This window comes from Gadus chalcogrammus, unplaced genomic scaffold (genome assembly GCF_026213295.1).
Source record: "Gadus chalcogrammus isolate NIFS_2021 unplaced genomic scaffold, NIFS_Gcha_1.0 GACHA080, whole genome shotgun sequence".
In the NCBI taxonomy this organism is placed as follows: Eukaryota; Metazoa; Chordata; class Actinopteri; order Gadiformes; family Gadidae; genus Gadus; species Gadus chalcogrammus.
The window spans coordinates 173,342-184,497 of record NW_026613515.1 but is presented as its reverse complement, the minus strand read 5'-3'; the positions used below and the strand labels follow the sequence as shown (position 1 = coordinate 184,497).

Genomic DNA, 11,156 nt, shown 5'->3' with positions numbered 1-11,156 from the left:
TATTTGACGTTAGCTTGGTTTAACGCCCGGGCATGGGCCAGCTTGATGCCTGGTGCTATCGATACCCTCATCCTCATCCTCATCGTCATCCGCTTATCCGGGGTCAGGTCGCGGGGGGAGCAGCTCAAGCAGGGGGCCCCAGACTTCCCTTTCCCGGGCCACATTGACCAGCTCTGACGGGGGGATCCCGAGGCGTTCCCAGGCCAGTGTTGAGATATAATCTCTCCACCTAGTCCTGGGTCTTCCCCGAGGTCTCCTCCCCACTGGACGTGCCTGAAACACCTCCCAAGGAAGGCGCCCAGTGGGCATCCTTACCAGATGCCCGAACCACCTCAGCTGACTCCTTTCTAAGTAAAGGAGCAGCGGCTCTAATCCGAGTTCCTCACGGATGGCTGAGCTTCTCACCCTATCCCTAAGGGAGACGCCAGCCACCCTTCTGAGAAAACTCATCTCGGCCGCTTGTACCCGCGATCTCGTCCTTTCGGTCATCACCCAGCCCTCATGACCATAGGTGAGGATAGGAACGAAGATCGACCGGTAGATCGAGAGCTTTGCCTTGCGGCTCAGCTCTCTTTTCGTTACAACGGTGCGGTAAAGCGAACGCAATACCGCCCCCGCTGCTCCGATTCTCCGGCCAATCTCACGCTCCATAGTACCCTCACTCGCGAACAAGACCCCGAGGTACTTGAACTCCTTCACTTGGGCTAAGGACTCATTTCCAAGAGTCATGGCCTCAGATTTAGCGGTGCTGATCCTCATCCCAGCCGCTTCACACTCGGCCGCCAGCCGATCCAGTGAGTGCTGAAGGTCACAGGCCGATGATCCAATGAGGACCACATCATCTGCAAAAAGCAGTGACGAGATCCTCAGACCACCGAACTGAGGTAAGAGGGCTGCCCCACCACGACTACGCCTCGATATCCTGTCCATGTATATCACAAACAGGATTGGTGACAAGGCGCAGCCCTGGCGGAGACCAGCACCCACTGAGAACGAAACTGACTGGCTGCCGAGAACACGAACACAGCTCTCACTTTGGGAGTACAAAGATTGGATGGCCCTGAGGATAGACCCCCTTACCCCATACTCCCGCAGCACCTCCCACAGTTTATCCCGGGGGACCCGGTCATACGCCTTCTCCAGATCCACAAAACACATGTAGACCGGATGGGCATACTCCCATGCCCCCTCCAGGATCCTTGCGAGAGTGAAGAGCTGGTCCGTAGTTCCACGTCCGGGGCGAAAACCTATTGTTCCTCTTCAATCTGAGGTTCGACGATCGGCCGAACCCTCCTTTCCAGCACCTTGGAGTAGACTTTACAGGGAGGCTGAGAAGTGTGATACCCCGGTAATTGGCACACACTCTCTGGTCCCCCTTTTTGAACAGGGGAACCACCACCCCGGTTTGCCACTCCTTTGGCACTGTACCCGACTCCCACGCGATGTTGAATAGGCGTGTCAACCATGACAGCCCCTCAACACCCAGAGCCTTTAGCATTTCTGGCTGGATCTCATCAATCCCTGGGGCTTTGCCACTGCGGAGATGTTTGACTACCTAAGTGACCTCCACCAGGAAATTGACGACGAAACACCATCAACCTCGAGCTCTGCCTCCAACATAGAGGGCGTGTTATTCGGATTCAGGAGTTCCTCAAAGTGTTCCTTCCAACGTCCGACGACCTCCTCAGTTGAGGTCAACAGAGTCCCATCCTTACTGTACACAGCTTGGATGGTTCCCCGTTTCCCCCTCCTGAGGTGCCGGATAGTCTTCCAGAAACACTTTGGTGCCGACCGAAAGTCCTTCTCCATGGCCTCTCCGAACTTCTCCCACACCCGCTGCTTAGCCTCCGACACGGCAGCCGCTGCAGCCCTTCGAGCCTGTCGGTACCCTGCAACCGAGTCAGGAGTCCTCCAGGATATCATATCCCGGAAGGCCTCCTTCTTCAGTCGGACGGCTTCCCTGACCACCGGTGTCCACCACGGTGTCCGAGGGTTACCGCCCCTTGAGGAGCCTAAGACCCTGAGGCCACAGCTAGCCACCGCAGCTTCAGCAATGGAGGCTTTGAACACCACCCACTCCGGCTCAATGCCCCCAACCTCCACAGGAATGCCAGAAAAGCTCCGCCGGAGGTGTGAGTTGAAGATACCTAGGACGGGGGCCTCCTCCAGACGTTCCCAGTTCACCCGCACTACTCGTTTGGGCTTACCAGGTCTATCCGGAAATTTCCCCCATTCCCTGATCCAACTCACAACCAGATGGTGGTCGGTTGACAGTTCCGCCCCTCTCTTTACCCGAGTGTCCAAAACATGCGGCCTCAGATCAGATGACACGATCACGAAATCGATCATCGATCTTCGGCCTAGGGTACTCTGGTACCAGGTACACTTATGAGCACCCTTATGTTCGAACATGGTGTTTGTTATGGATAATCCATGACTAGCACAGAAGTCCAATAACAAACGACCGCTCGGGTTTAGATCAGGGAGGCCGTTCCTCCCCACCACGCCTCTCCAGGTGTCTCCATCGTTGCCCACGTGGGCGTTGAAGTCTCCCAGCAGAACTACGGAGTCCCCTACTGGAGCCCCATACAGGACTCCATTCAGGGTCTCCAAGAAGGCCGAGTACTCTGAGCTGCTGTTTGGTGCATACGCACAAACAACAGTCAGAGTTTTCCCCCCTACAACCCTTAGGCGCAGGGAGGCGACCCTCTCGTCTACCGGGGTAAACTCCAACACCGCGGCGCTCAGCCGGGGATTTATGAGTATCCCCACACCCGCCCGGCGCCTCACGCCTCGGCAACTCCGGAGAAGAATAGAGTCCAACCCTTATCCAGGAGTACGGTACCAGAGCTGAGACTGTGCGTGGAGGTAAGCCCCACCAGATCTAACTGATAGCGCTCCACCTCCCTCACAAGCTCCGGTTCCTTTCCCCACAGCGAGGTGACGTTCCATGTCCCCAGAGCCAGCTTCTGCCGCCCGGGTCTGGTCCGTCGAGACCCCTGACCTTCGCTGCCACCCATGTGGCTGCGCACCCGACCCCAACGGGTCTTCCCACAGGTGGTGGGCCCATGGGATGAAGAGAGGGGGGGTGCCACGTAGTTTGTTCGGGCTGTGCCCGACCGGGCTCCGTGGCAAACCCGGCCACCAGGCGCTCCCCTTCGAGCCCTCCGTCTGGGCCTGGCTCCAGACGGGGGCCCCGGGCTTCCTCGGGCCGGGTCACATCTCCTCTTTTTTCGTTCTTCATTGGAGTTTTTTTTTAACCATTCTTAGTCTGGCCCCTCACCTGAGACCACTCTGCCATGAGAGACCCTACCAGGAGCACAAGGCTCCAGACAACACAGCTCTCAGGTTCACAGGGACACGCAAACCTCTCCACCATGATAAGGTGACGGTTCCAGGAGAGGGAAACTTGTTTTTATTATTCTCAATCTTTTTAACTATGCACATTGCAAAAACAAAAAAAAATTAAATGCAACAGTCTCTCATTTAAAGGAAATCATTTTGGTGTGTATACACACACCTTCATTCAAATAGATGTAAATAAACTACAGCAATAAAATAATTAAAACCAAAGTCTCTATTAACATTTACATCTTTTAACAGTTGCAGTGCAGAGAGGAGTAATGCGTTTACCAAAACAGAAAATGCAGTTACATGCCACATTTAGGCTGTTCTAATGTCAAAGAAGAATGTGTTTGAACTGTTTGCGAAAAAGATTTCTCCTCAGATTAGGCCAATAAACCAACGATAAAAAGAAAGAAAAAGATTGTCGATCAAAGGGCCTGACCCGGCCCGAGGACAGTGGTGGGAAAATATCGGCCCGACCCGGCCCGCGGGTCGGGCCGGGCCGGGCTCGGGCTTGGGCAGAGAATCTAAACTCTAATCTGCGCGGCTTTCCGGTCACCTGGTGCTACCGGCCCCCTGCTGTGGACCTGGTGCTACCGACCCCCTGCTGTGGACCTGGTGCTACCGACCCCCTGCTGTGGACCTGGTGCTACCGACCCCCTGCTGTGGACCTGGTGCTACCGACCCCCTGCTGTGGACCTGGTGCTACCGACCCCCTGCTGTGGACCTGGTGCTACCGACCCCCCTGCTGTGGACCTGGTGCTACCGACCCCCTGCTGTGGACCTGGTGCTACCGACCCCCTGCTGTGGACCTGGTGCTACCGACCCCCTGCTGTGGACCTGGTGCTACCGACCCCCTGCTGTGGACCTGGTGCTACCGACCCCCTGCTGTGGACCTGGTGCTACCTGACCCCCTGCTGTGGACCTGGTGCTACCGGCCCCCTGCTGTGGACCTGGTGCTACCGGCCCCCTGCTGTGGACCTGGTGCTCAACTCTGATGATTTATATCCCGTTCAGAGGATGCTCCGGGGGTTAGCAAACTAAGCTAGCTTCACACTAAACGTGTAAAAGATCCCCGACATGAACAGAGACACAAATAAAACCATCCCCACATAATAATAATAATAATAATAATAATAAATGAAATTTATATAGCGCTTAATATGGTACTCTAAGACGCTTTACATATTGGCCTATCAAAACTATGTAAAACAGACTAGGAATAAAATAAAAACAGAGGTTAAACATGAAGAATAAGGTGGGAGTTAGGTGGGGAAGGCTAGTGTGAAAAGGTATGTTTTGAGGGCAGATTTGAAAGAAGAGAGGGTTGGAGAGACTTTGATGTGGGAGGGGAGTGAATTCCAAAGGGTGGGGGCAGCAACTGAGAAGGCCCGATCACCCCAAGTCCGTCGCTCAGTCCGTGGAACTTGTAGCAGGTTGGCAGAATTGGACCTGAGGAATCGGGAGGGGGCGTGGTGATGGAGGAGGTCGGCAAGGTAGGGGGGGGCTAGGCTGTTGAGGGCCTTGTAGGTGATGAGTAAGATTTTGTAGTTGACATACACTCTCTCCCATACTAAGTTAACCGTCAAACAACTAATAAGTAAATGTTTAAATATCATTTAGCTGGGCGATCTCTACAGAGAATAAAGTACTCTCCTCCTCTGTTTTTCCAGCTCTCTCACCTTCTCCCGCTCACCGTGACCTCTCATCCTTCCCCACATGACCCTGAAGTCTCTTCATCCACCAATCCGATTGGTTCAACCCAAGTAGTGTCCAAGTAACAGAACTCACTGAGTAAGGTAAACATGTTTTAAAGTAGTGAGTTAACTATTATTAATAATGAACATATAATTATTAATGTATCCTACATTTCAACAATTATTTATTTATATTTATATGTATATGTATATGTATAGCTAAATATATTGTGGCAGACGCCAGGGAGGGGTGGTGATTGAGGGGAGGTATGTGGCAGCATGCTGGCTCCACCCCCAAGCTTTACAGGGACTGCCTCCCTTAAAGATGCAAGCCTGAGGTGCATTAGGCAGGAATGCTTGGGGATAAAAGGGAGCATGCAACCACATGGAGGGGGGCCTACTATAGAGTGCCTCTGCGTGAGCCTCTGCGAACTGTGTGTGGCCAAAGAGTGCAGGAAACCTGAACATTGACGGATTATTTGTGTATCGACCGCTTTGTGTGAGAACCCTTCCGGTGACGACCCCTGGACTACGGACTACGGACTACGGACTCTGGATTATCCTTTTCCCCACCCTGGTGACATTTATTCGTCTCTTTTGAATAAACCACCTTATTGAACTGCTCTCGGTGTGTGTGTATCATTTGACGTGGGTGTGGGAAACCCCACACCCACTGGCCCGCTACAATATATATTATATGTATAGCTAAATATTTGTACATTTGCACACATACATAATACTACTTTATTTATTACTACTTTAGCTATTAATAAACTATTATTAATTATTTCCTCTCCTTATTTATTATTTCACAATAATTATTTCACAATAAATAGAGATTTTATGAGTTGTCTCTTCACCCTGGTTACACAATATATTAACAATATATTTCTGTAACCTGTTCATATTCGAGTTATCTTTTAGAATTTTGGACTTTTACTGGACTTTTAAGCTTTTAAAATACATTTTGTGTGACAATTGCAGGTTTCAAATCTTTTTTGGAAATAATTGCTGTTAAGGCTTTCAGGAGGTCTTAGGCGTCCAACTAGGCAAATGGATGTATTACAATATCCACCTAAACAACAAAGTGTAGCCTTTATTTGATACCAAAGTCATGAATGTGGTTATCACAGGTGCTGAGATATAAATACTTTGATTTTCAGCATTTATTCGTAATTTTACCTTGAGGAAAACTGACCTGAGAATTTCCAGTGTACAGTGTGGACGCCCCAGTCCAGCAGAGAGCAGCTTCACTCCTGAATCCTGCAGATAATTGGTACTCAGGTCCAGCTCTCTCAGACTAGAGGAGTTGGAGCTGAGAACTGAGGCCAGATCTTCACAGCATTCCTCTGACAGATCACAGCCATCCAGCCTTCACAAAGAAATAAACAGGATCATTTCACTAGAAAATAGTCGAATATGTAGTTGTTTTGTTGTCCTTGAAAAGTACTTTAATATTCTAGTATTCTATATATTGTGTTTTGTGTGCATTGTCCTTCGGGATGTCGGTAGATTACATTGTGTTAAATTAATTGCAGAATTTCTATGATTAATGGCAATTATTCTCTTTATAAGAGTGAAATTTGTAAAAATTGATATTTCAATGTAAAATATTTTAATTAATGTATAATCAACACAAAGGAAGTATATTTAAATGCAAAACGTTTCTATTCAAATCATCAAGCAAATCAAAATTAGCAGCTTATATATATATCAGGTCAAACATTTCCAGCTCCTCTTCTGATGACAGCAAGATGAAGACCAGAGCTGACCACTGAGCAGGGGAGACATGTGTTTTGAAGAGACTTCCTGATGTCAGGGACTGTTGGATCTCCTCCACTAGAGAACGGTCGTTCAGCTCATTCAGACAGTGGAACAGATTGATGCTTCTCTCTGGAGAGAGATCTTCATTTATCTTCTCCTTTATGTATGAGACTATTCCCTGTTGGAACACTGGGCCGCTCCCTGTCTTTCCCAGCAGACCTTGTAAATAATTCTGATTGGTCTCCAGAGAGAGGCCCAGGAGGAAACGGAGGAACAAGTCCAGGTGTCCGTTCTCACTCTTTAAAACCTTGTCCACAACTTTCTGGTAGAGGAGGAGGAGTTCCTGTTCCCGGGAGGTTTGTTGTTTTTCTGAGAGCAGCTTGACACCAATGTCAAGGAAAGACAGAATGTAATAAAGGGCAGCCAGAAACTCCTGGATGCTCAGATGGACAAAGCAGAACACCTTGTCCTGGTACAGCCCACACTCCTCTTTAAAGATCTGGGTAAACACTCCTGAGTGCACTGAGGCTGCTCTGATATCAATGCCACACTCTGCCAGGTCTGCCTCGTAGAAGATCAGGTTCCCTTTCTCCAGCTGGTTAAAAGCCAATTTTCCCAGAGTAACAATGATCTCCCTGCTCTCTGAACTCCAATCTGCATCTGTTTCAGCTCTCCCATGGTACTTCCTGTCCCCCTGTATGGACTGAACCCTCAGGAAGTGGCTGTACATCTGAGTCAGGGTCTTGGGCATCTCTTTCATCAGGGATTTTTTGAAGCAGTCCTCCAGAACTGTAGCAGTGATCCAACAGAAGACTGGGATGTGGCACATTATGTGGAGGCTTCGGGATTTCTTGACGTGGGAGATGATTGTGCTGGCCAGCGTCTCCTCTCTGAATCTTTTCCTGAAGTACTCTTCTTTCTGTGGGTCAGTGAAACCTATCACCTCTGTCACCACGTCAACACACTCAGGAGGGATCTGATTGGCTGCCGCGGGGCGTGTGGTTATCCAGATGCGAGCGGAGGGAAGCAGGTCGCCCCTGATGAGGTTTGTCAGCAGCACGTCCACTGAGGTCGGCTTTCAGACATCAGTCCAGATCTGGCTATTCTGGAAGTTCAGAGGAAATCGACATTCATCCAGACCATCCAAGATGAAGACAACTTGGTACCGGTGGAGTCTGCAGATTCCTGCTTCTTTGGTCTCAATGAAGAAGTGATGAAGAAGTTCCACCAAGCTAAACTCTTTCTCTTTCAGTAAATTCAGCTCTCTGAAAGTGAGGAGAAATGTGAAGTGTATGTCATGGTTGGCTTTGCCTTCAGCCCAGTCCAGAGTGAACTTGTTCGTCAAGATGGTTTTACCAATGCCGGCCACTCCAGTTGTCATTATTGTTCTTATCGGTTGATTTTGTCCAGGTAAGGGTTTAAAGATGTTTTCACATCTGATTGGTGTTTCCTTCTTTGCCAGTTTCCTGGAAGCTGTTTCAATCTGTCTGACCTCATGTTCCTTGTTGACCTCTCCACTGCCTCTCTCTGTGATGAAGATCTCTGTGTAGAAGTCGTTCAGACCTGTTGGCTGTCCTGCTTTAGGGATTCCCTCAAACACACGTCTGAACTTCTTCTTCAAATGAGACTTGATTTTACATTGGCACTCGACAACAGCAGATCCTAAATGAGAATGAACAGAATACATGAGTTAATGGATGGTGAAATCAGTGGAAACATGTCAATATCTTTTTTTAATTATCAACTTCATGATATTCAGTGGCTTTATTACTTGTGGTCAGAGTAGCTGTTCGTGACTGGACTGCGAGTTACAGATGCTGATGATTTGTAGTTTAATTTTTAACATTCTTTAACCTGATGGATCCACAATAACCCTACATATCTAGATCAAACCATTTAACCCATAGAAAAAAGATATCTCGACATTGACAAATCTCACATTATTTCATTTAGTCTGCACAGAACAAATACGAGTCTCATACTGCTCTACAAAATAATTATTTATTCTGTCTTCAAAATAAGAGTCTCTTACCCCCCCACAGTGTGTCGGCCAGTTCCTCCTGGTTCATCTCCATCAGGCAGAGCTTTGTGATGTCCACCACTCCCTCTATGGCGCGCCTCCTCTGCTCCTCCTTCTTACCATCCACCTCCTCCTCCTCCACTCTATGAGCCTCTGAGCATTGTGGGTAATCTGAGAAGAGATCCCTCCAGAGCTTCTTCAGCTCCTTGTCTAGGAAAGCGTGTGCGTTCTCCTCAGCCCTCTGGAACAGGAAATAATCACGGAGAACTTTACCCTGAACTAACTGAGGACATCAAAAGCATCTGTCCTGGATTCACGTTCCGCTGGACAAGAGATTATTTATAATGTTCATATAGAGCTAAAGACAAACATCTTGGTGGACATTTACACACCTTGATCAGCTCTGTTTGATGCTGCTGTAGAGACTGAGCACTGGTAACCTTTGACCTCTCCTGGTGTTGTCTGTGGTGAGCACAAACACACACACACACACACACACACACACACACACACACACACACACACACACACACACACACCTTTTACTCAGACTAATGAGTATGAACGTTCCGTCCCATACGGTAAAAAGTTATAAAAGTATAAATGTAAGGGAAGAAACAGAGGTTAAGCTGTTTATGAAACACATTAATCATGTGAAAGGTTTTCAAAGCGGAGAAAGAAAGGCTCCTCGCTGCGACGGACGGTTTAGATGAGGAAGTAACTTAGCTGAACCGCCGCTCTCAGCGCATGTCACATGTTTTCTGGGAAAACGGGCAGCGTGCGCGCGCGCACACACACAAACACACACACACAAACACACACACACAAACACACACACCGAACTGTTGGAAGGGGAAGTACTTGAGGAACCGAGAGAGGGAGAGCAAGAGATAGGGAGAGAGATTTCACTAAACAAGGTCTAAGATTAAATTATGCAAACAAAATGAATTGCTATCTATTGTTATCGTGGATATTTTTTCAACATATTTTCATACAAATCTATGTATTCTATCAAATTTGTGAACCAGCAGTAGCATTTGCCCTGTAGAGCGGATGTTTCGAGTTCAAGTCCTGAGTACGTCGTTCAATTCTTGGTGTTGACTTACTTTTGTAATTTTCTTTATATCAGAGAAATTAGGCCTAACAATTGACTTTTTACATACTAAATATGTCTTACAATATCCCTAGAACCAAAATAAAACTTGCAAAAACCCAAAGTAATGTTAATATTAATATTAATGATACTGATAGTGAAGCCCTTGTCACAATGACAAAGACACTGCTGCATGGGAAATTGTCAGCCACATAAATTATCGATTACTGCAATTAATTTACAGAACAATTCCCATGAATTTCATGTTGTTTATTAAGATTTAACGTAATTTGAAAGTGTCAGAGATCTGTTGACGCACTGAAAAGCTGCGGGCCAACAAACCACGCCCGACACTTCTGAAATTCGCCACACCTGATGAGCAAGCAGAGAGGAAAAAACGGTTACCATGCATGACCACATGCGTGTGCGCCACGCACAATTTACTAGAAATTATGATAAATGATATATCACATAGCAATTAAATGATTTAAGATATAGAAACATTTGATTGAACATACACACACTAAAACAGTATTTTCGTTTTTAAATAAATATTTGGAAACGAAAATTCATATTTCCCGCAGTGTGCCTCTCTTGTATTGAGCGGGTCTGCAGGAAGCAGGATCGCACTCTGCCCAACCAAGTCGGTTAAAAAGTCACGGTCACGCAGGATTCCGTAATCAACGCTTTCCAAGCATCGGTGGTGATGGGGACTTTCTCCGCTAAGGACAGGATCTCACGGAGGGAGGCTGCTGCTTCGCTGTACATTTTCTCCAGCCACAAAGTCATAGTTTAGCGACATGGCACTGTGTAATCCGCCTCGAGAAATGCGATCAGATCACGGAAGACTAATACGTCACGTCTCTGGTAAAGGCTGCCGTATATAAAATAGCATGCATATGCATTAGTTATATTCTCAATTTAATTGACAGAGCATCCCTACAAAGTATTTAGGTTAACTATATAAGAGACTAAGTTTAGTGTGTGTCTGACAGGGGGCGTGCCATCACGATGGTGGCCCTCCATCCTGATGTCAGTCAGCCATCACGACGGACGATGACATCGTCCATCGGCACAACCCTAGTAGGCAGTGTATTTGTTTTTGTTCCATTACCTGTAACCCCCGTACTAAGTTGCCTAATCCACCCCCCCTCTGCGTTCCGGGACCTCCCGCTTTACAAATTAAGCACTGGGTCAGTCAATTTAGAATATTCCAAGAAATGGAAAATAAATAGCA

The 11,156-nt window shown here is 47.8% G+C and overlaps 1 pseudogene; it reads right to left on the bottom strand.

Moving 5' to 3' along the window:
• Positions 1–6,744: 6,744 nt before the first annotated feature.
• LOC130378478 (protein NLRC3-like) lies at positions 6,745–8,597 on the bottom strand (annotated as a pseudogene).
• Between the last annotated feature and the right edge of the window lie 2,559 nt (positions 8,598–11,156).